Source organism: Chrysochloris asiatica, unplaced genomic scaffold (assembly GCF_000296735.1).
Source record: "Chrysochloris asiatica unplaced genomic scaffold, ChrAsi1.0 scaffold00110, whole genome shotgun sequence".
Lineage (NCBI taxonomy): Eukaryota > Metazoa > Chordata > Mammalia > Afrosoricida > Chrysochloridae > Chrysochloris > Chrysochloris asiatica.
This window is the reverse complement of record NW_006408628.1, coordinates 1,804,499-1,813,206: the sequence shown is the minus strand read 5'-3', so window position 1 is coordinate 1,813,206 and position 8,708 is coordinate 1,804,499.

Here is an 8,708-nt window from a genome sequence, read left to right as displayed (position 1 = left end):
CCAAAAAATTTTAAAAATCAGTTTGAGGACTAAGGTGGGTCTGACTCCTGACTCAAGTCAGAGCATTTCAAGGAGAATAAGTACTGAGCCACAAGGTTGTTGTTGTTGTTGTTATGTGCTGTGGAGTTGGTTCCAACTCATAGCAACCCTGTACAGGGTTTCCGAGGCTGTAAATCTTTACAGGAGCAGCAAGATAGGGAATTCAAACTCACCAGCCACTCCTAGGAAAGACGTCATGTTTGGAAAAGAAGACTCTCAATGAGATGGAATGGCACAGTGGCAGCAAAAATGGACTTAAACATAACAACTGAGAGGATGGTGAAGGACCAGATAGTGTTTCCTTCTGTTGTACATGGGCTCCTCCAGAACAAAGGGCTGAGGGCCAGAGAGAGCTCTACCTGTGTACCCCACAGAGAAGGGGCCATCATCATCAAAGAACTGTATCCTGGGAGCATACCTGACCCAGAGGTGTAACCCAATACTTCCCTAATAAAGCACTAGTTACTTCCATTTAAAAGAAAGAAGAAAGAAAGAGAGAGAGGATTGTTACAAAAGTATATTTTCAATTCTTGGTATTATTCAAATATGAGGTTATTTTTTAAAGGTTCTCTTGTGATCTTTAGTTTAGTTCTTATACATATTTTTCATGAGTAATAGAATAAAAACCATTAACTATCTTAGCATTACACTGTTGTGAAAAATGGCATGGAGGCAATATCTAACTTCTTCTGACTTCAGAAGAGTGGAAGAGGAGAATCAACATCAGTCCTTGGTTGAGTTCTATGAGGTATGGTCAGACACGCCTCTACTTTCCAACTTTTGTATCGCTTCTAACACTAATTATCCCTCTCATTGCACTGGCTACACAAAGTTCACTGATCATACTCAAGATTTTGAGCTTTATTTGGGAAGTTAATATAGTACAATTCATGATCAGAAATGCAAACAACACAGTTCTTAGGTAAGTACAGCCTCTCTCCAGACATGCCTGGAGTCTGGTCTCTCTGGTACATGGTCTCTGAGCCACATGGCCCTTTGCATTCTTCCCTGCTCAGAGACAACGATACAAAGTTTTTCAGAGCTGTCTCTAAATGCCAAATGCAGACACTACACTGCCAACCATAGATCAGAGATTCAAGCCCACCAGCCACTCTTTGAAATCCCTGTACAAGGTCTCTATGAATCATAGAGTGATTTGACTACAAAAATACTTGAATACAAAAATAATATAAATGCCCAAAAGTCACTCCACTGTGGTAAGCCTCAGACTGAACAGTGCTAGGTTCTAAGTTTGTGGATTGACAAACCCAGCTTCCCAGACAAAGTGCCTGGATGCATTTCACTCTGTATGGAAGTCTCCTGCTGAAAACCACTCCATGTCCCCACTGTGTGTACTAGGAAGTCTGGTGCTCTGTCTCATGTTCCTGATGCTGCTGTCCCTGTTGCCACTACTTTTCTGTCATATCTCTAGTGTCATCCTAGCTGTTTCCTAAATTAAGGAAGTTCCATGCGGGGATCTCAGTGATAAAAAATGGACTAATGAGATCTCCTCTTCTGCTGCTGAGATGGCTCATTTTATACCCAGGTGGGTGGCAAAATTGCCCAATCCTTACATTATAGATCCAAGTCTTTACAATCACAGTCATCCCTGTTAAACAATCACTCAAAACTGGATCATATGATGTTATCAACATCATGCCCCACCTTCTCTAATAGAAGAAGGTACCCAGAACCATTAGGAAAAAAGGATGTATACACAATCTGCATGTTTCCACAAAATTATCTGCTGGAGTTATAAAGACTATGGTTAGAAGGGTTGTATTAAGTAATTCACTGCACTGGGATTCTCATTTACCTATACCTAACAGCCCAAGTCCTGGTGTGGCACTGTGGGTTAATGCGCCAGACTGCAAAGCCATTTGAACTTCAAGGTCGGCGGTTCAAGCTCATCAGCTGCTCCTTGGAAACCCTATACAGGGTCGCTATGGGTCGGAACCAACTCAACGGCACTTAACAGCAACAATCCAATATCCACCACTTTTCTGCCAGTTTCCCATACTCTGGTGGCTTTTGTATTCGTGTTATGTTGGAGGCTATGCCACCAGTATATTAAATACCAACAGAATATCCCATGGTAGACAGGTTTTGGTGGAACTTCCAGACTAAGACAGACTAATAATAAAAAGGGGAAGATCAGTTTTGAATGGTTAGTCACTGAAAACTTTATGAATACCAGTAGAATATTGTCAGATACAGTGCCAGAAAATGAGCCCCTCAGGTTTGGAGGCACTCAAAATAAGACTGGGGAAGAAATGCCTCTCCAAATTACAGTGGACCTTAATAATATGAATAGAGTTAAGCTTTCAAAACCTTCATTTGTTGATGCGGCACAACTCAAAATGACAAGAAATGACTGCAAACATCCATTAATAATCAGAACATGGGATGTATGAAGTGAGAATCTAGGAAAAATGGAAGTTGTCAAAAATGAAATAGAACACATAAAGATAAATATCCTAGGCCTTAGTTATCTGAAATGGACTGGTTTTGACCATTATGAATCAGAAAATCACATTGCTTTCTATGATGGGAATGAAAAATTGAAGAGGAATGGCATTGCATTCATCATCAAAAAGAACATTCAAGGTTTATCTTGAAGTACAATGGAGTCTGTGATAGAATACTATCTATATATCTACAAGAAAGACCAATTAATTAATGCCACTACTATTCAAATTTAGATGATGATGAAATTGAATAATTGTACCAACTTTTTAATTCTGAAATTGATCAAACATGCTATCAAGATGCATTGATAATTACTGATGTTTGAAATGTGAACCTTGGGAACAAAAGGGAGGAGCTGCAGTTGGAAAACAGACCTTGGTGATAGAAGTGATGTTGGACATCACATGACAGTTATTTGCAAGATCCATAACTTACTCATTGCAAATACCTGTTTTCAACAACATAAAAGAATCTCACCAGATGGAATACACAGGAATCAATTTGACTACATCTGGGGAAAGAGACAATGGTGAAGTCAACAGTATCAGACAAAACAAGGCCTGTGGTTGACTGTAGAACAGATCATCAATTTTTCATATGCAAGCTCAGACTAAACCTGAAGAACATTAAAACTAGTCTACGGGAGTCAGAAGATGACCTGGTTGGCAAGCAGCATGAGGAGACCTGGGGACTCTTGGACCCAGAGTCAGTGGCATGGCCACGGAGGACTCAAGAGGAGAGTGGAACTACCAGCTGACAGGAAGAGAGGGCATGTGCACCATAGCGCCCACACTTGCAGATGATACCCACATGACCTGGACGGGATCACTGGATGATCAGAGCTCAACCAGGAGAAGAAAGAAGAGGTGGGGGGAAAAAAAAAGAGTGAACTGATACAATCTGATGAACTTGATCTATACCTATGGAGCAGCAACTCAAAAGAAGGAACAAATCCCTACAGCAAGAATCAGTCCCACTCCCTCCACACACAGAGTGGACAGAGATGGGCAACTTGGACATTGGATACTCAAATGGGGAGCGGAGGGGGGGACTACAAAGGCAAGAAGTGACTGGCTTACAAGCTTTCAAGAGGGAACCTAGTGCTAGAGAGCATGGAGGAGGGCGGAATCTCCAGTGGGTACCATTCAATCTGTCTGGGCGGAGCTGATGAAAGGAAATACAGATGGGTAACTCGTGATACTGTAGTGAATAATGCTTATCAGGATGGATTATGAGGGTTAGAAATGCAAAGGTAGACATTTTTTAACAAGGAAGGGAGTGATTAATTAATTCTACAGGCTAGGAGAGGAAGTCTCTGGGACCATCAACGGAGAAGAGTCGAGAGCGGGACCCTACCCAGAGAAGCAATGATGCCTGAGATGGAGGCAGAGCAATGGAGCAGCTGGGGACTTTAGATCCAGAGACAGAGAGCAACTGTGTGCTGAAGACTGGGGGTTGTGTAGGGGGCGGGTTTCTAGGATATAACCTTTGGTTGGTTGGTGATGCATGGAGGGGATTGGAACCATGGCAATGAGATGATGTAGGATGGAATGAATGTAAAACTAAAGTTCTCTCATGTAAACTATCATATAATTCACAATAAAACATTAAAAAAAAATGTGTTTCTTTTATCAGGTACTTTTGTTTAATTGCACATTTTAAAATTCCTAAATATATGAAACCTTTTTGTTTTATCTTTAACAAATGTGTTAATCAATGGAACCCTGCCTTGGTTTGACTATTCACAGTTAGATACATTTTATATGAGTAAAGTTTTGATTAATTATCATTACTCTTTTTTTATATATACATGTCCCTATGTGTTTCATGCATTCCTCTGTGATCAGACTGGAAATTTGAGTTGAATTTTGTGTGCATTACGTATGAGAGATACAGACTGGAGAAGGAAAAGAATCAACACTTGCTTTGCCTTTTCATGTGTACATGCCAAGGGATCACTTAACATTTTGAATCTCTGGAAAAATCTAAGATGACCACCTCCTAACAACACTGAAGAAGAAATGTGACTCTAAAAAAAAAAAGTATATAGACCAAATCGGAACTTATGTCAAGAAAAAACAGCTTTATGCTTTGAAATGTTTATCTAATAATGATTTCTAATTTTTTGTCTAAAAATGGTTTCAGTGATTTTGTATGAATATTTTTTATTTTTGTATTGTTGCTGCTAAGTGCCTTTGAGTCAGTTCCGACTCATACAATTCTGTATAGGGTTTCCAAGGAGCAGCTGGTGGGTTTGAACCACTGATCTTGTGGTTTGCAGCTCAGTAGTGATCCTAGAGTATCATAAGCAAATGTTTAAAATGTGAGCGGGGAGCACTATGGAGGATAAGTACTGGATTGTGAACATGATTGGAGGTTCTAGTTGACCAGTTGCTCTGCAGGACAAAGATAAGACTTTTTGCTTCCCCAAAAGATTTACAGCCTTGGAAACCCTATATAGGGTCGCTATGGGTCAGAACCCACTCAATGGCACTTAACAGAAATAACAACACAATACGAGAGTGGTGGTGATGGTGGTTGTGTGCTGTGGAGTCAGTTCCAACTCATAGTGACCCTGTATAGGACCGGAAAAATCATGAGAGTTCACTCTGTGCAAACTGTGGCATAACCAGAGTTTTCTAAGTATATGGACATTCAAAACAGACAAGTAATTGGAAATGAGTCTAAATAGATACACAGTAATCAAATACTAAAAGTCCTTCCTTGCAGTCCTGAAATTCTCTAATCTGTAGCCTATGAGGAGATATTAAAGATTTTAAGAACGGACGGTAAGATAATCAGGTACTAATTTTAGGATGACAAGTCTTGGGGCAGGAGAAGGATGACTTTGATGGAAGGAGTGCGAGTAATATGTTAGCATTGATAATGCTTTCTATTAAAGGCATGCATTTAATTATTGAACTTAATTATTTTGAATCTGCTTTTGGTATAATCACAGTCATTTACAAGTTTCTGTAAGTGATTCTCAAGGCAAGATCTCTGTCAAACACTTGTCATTTCCACTTAGCTAATGTTTTGTTCCAAGTTTAAAATGTTAATGAATGAGGATACTCAGCCATTCTTCCAGTGAGAAGTCCCCTGTGATGTTGCTACTTCTGTATCTTCTTGTTAATCTTTGTTGTTGTTTTTGTTAGGTGCTACTGAGTCAGTTCTAACCCATAGCAACCCTGTATAGAGTTTTCAAGGAGCAGTTGGTGAGCTTGAACTGCTAACCTTGTGGTTCAAGCCGACTTTGCAGTCCAGCACATTAATCCACAGTGCCACACCAGAACTGTTTACAGTAAGGGCAAATCCTGAATTATGGAAAAATTCAATGTAACCTTTTGAAGTTTCAGGAGTATGTTGTCAAGTGCCCTTGAGTAAATTCAGGCTCATAGGTAACTTGCATATAATTTCTGAGGAGTCGCTGGTAGATTTGAAGTATCAACTTCATTGTTAGCTGCCCAGTGTTTACCCTACAGTGCCACACTGGGACTCCTTCAGAAGTATATGGTAACCAAAATCATGTGGGGTGATGCTAAATTCAGGTTTTACGAGGGTTGATCTAAAGATCTATCCACAGTCAACAGAGGTAAGATTAGTTGTTCCTCACTTAAAACTGCTGAGTAAATTGGGTTGCTTACGGAGGAGTTCTGGTGTGGTAATGTAGAATAAGCACTAGACTGTTAACCGCATGGTTAGCAGTTCATATCCACCAGCTGCTCCTTGGAAAATCTATAAAGGGTCACTATGAGTTGACAGTGACTTGAGAGCACTTAATTGAGCAGCCTCTGATATAGCACCAAGAAGTCTTGTAGAAAGCTGCATGAAGACAAACATTAAAATGAAGAGCGGTGCTTTTATCAATTTGCTTATGTTCCAAGTGAAATTGGGTGCAATATTTTTCAAAATTATTATTTTCAATACCAAGTCCAAAAGTTAGAGAGAAAGAAAGCTTTCTCTTGCCTGTCATTTAATTGATGTTGTTTTTGTGTGTTTTTAAGTTAATGACAACTCATGGCAGCCCTGTGCAGGTTTCTCTGTGGGAGCAGAAAGCTTCTTGTGGAACGGCAGGTGGATTGGAAATGCTGACCTTGCAGTTGGCAGCCCAATGTATAACCCACTACATCAGTAGCTTCTTTGTCATTAAATGCTATTGTTATTGTTGCTAAGTGCCTTCCATTTGATTCCAACCCATAGCAACCCTGTACAGGGCTTTTGAGGAGCAATTGGTGAGCTTGAACTGCTGACCTTGTGGTTCAAACCAACTTTGCAGTCCAGCATATTAACCTACAGTGCCACACAAAGACTGCATTATCTTTAAATACTGCACTCACTAATTCAGGATGCACATCAACCAAAGCCAAATTACTTGAAGGTCTTCATGCAAATTCAGGACATTTATGATTTTGAACAGCAGTGTCTCCGTTTATTATATTTAAAAATATTCTTTACATAGCTGAAAGTATTGTAATGGCAGTTTGGATATATTCAAAATGAGCTTTGTGAATATCAATTGAACTCAAGCATCACAGATCTCAAGGTTGGAGGGGCCATCTAATCACAAAACCTCATTTCTATTACTTATACTCATGCTATGTTGTTGTTGTTAAGCGCTGTCCAGTTGGTTCCAACTCATTGAGATCCTGTATAAGGTTTCCAAGGAGCGGCTGGTGAGCATGAACTCCCAGCCTTGCAGGTCAAACTGACCTTGCAGACCAGCGCATTAATCCACAGCTCCACACAAGGACTCCTGTTATATAAGTTCGTTATTCAACCTCTTTTTAAACACTTCTAGTATTGAGAAATCCAGTTCACTTGACTTTGAACAACTGCTAGAACTCTTCCTTTCATTGTTCCAGTCACTGTGTCAATTCATCTCAACGAGGGGTCTTCCTCTACTTTACCAAGCACAATGCCCTCCTGGTAACATAACCAAAGTACAAGAGATAAGTCTTGCCATCCTTGCTTCAAAGGTGCGTTCTAGTTGTTCTTCATCCCAGAAGGATTTGTTTGTTCTTCTGGCAGTCCATGGTACTTATTCACAAACAAGTCAAATGTATCAGTCCTTCTCCTGTTCCCTTTATTCATTGTTCAGCATACTATGGGTCAGTTATAACTTAGTCCTCAAAGTGACATCATTGCTCTCTAACATTTTAAATAACTCTTGTGCAGGATATTTGCCAAAGTAATATCTCCTTCTGTTTCTTGACTGCTGCTTCCATGAATGTTTGTGGATCCCAATACAATGAAATCCTTGTCACCTTCAATTTTTACTCTATTTATCATAATGTTGCTTATTGGTCCAGTTGTAAGGATTTTTTTTTTCTTTATGTTGAGATGTAATATCCACACTGAGGACTCTGGTGTGGTGCAGTAGGATAAGCATTAGACTGCTAACCACAAGGTCAGTGTTTCAAACCCACCAGCTGCACTAGGGTCACTATAAGTCAGAACCTACTCCATGGCACTTATCTACAAAAACAACCCACACTGATGTTTCTATTCCTTTATCTGCATCAGCAAGTGTTTTATGTTCTATTTACTTCTAGCAAACAAGGCTGTGTCATCTGTGTATCATAGATTGTTAATAAGTCATCCTTCAGTTTTCATGCTGCATTCTTCTTAATGTAGTCATTTCATGGATTATTTGTTCAGCATCAAGATTGAAAATTTGGAAATATTTCTGATTTAACACCACACATTAGCCCCTTGTTCTGTTTCAATACTTTTTTCTTTTTCTATGTCCAGGTTACCCAGGAACAGAATTGAGTGTTCTGCAGTTCTCATTCTTCAAAATGTTACCTAGTTTGTTATGATTAACACAGTTGAATACCGTTGCATAATCAATAAACACTAGTAAACATATTTCTGGTGCTCTTTGTTTTCAGCCATGATCCATCTGCTGTCTGCATTGATATCCCTAATGTCATGTTGTTGTTGTGTGCAATCAAGTTGACACCAAGTCATAGCGACCCTATGCACAGCAGACCAAAACACTGCCTAATCCAGGGCCAGCCTCACTACTGTTGCCATGCTTGTGTCCATCGATGCCACCACCTGGCCAATCCATCTCATTGGGGGTTTTCCTCTTTTACTCTAACCCTCAACCTTAGCAAACATGATATCTTTCTCCAGCAAATGGTCCCTCCTGAAAATATGTCTGAAGTATGAGAGACGAAGTTTGGCCATCTTGGCCT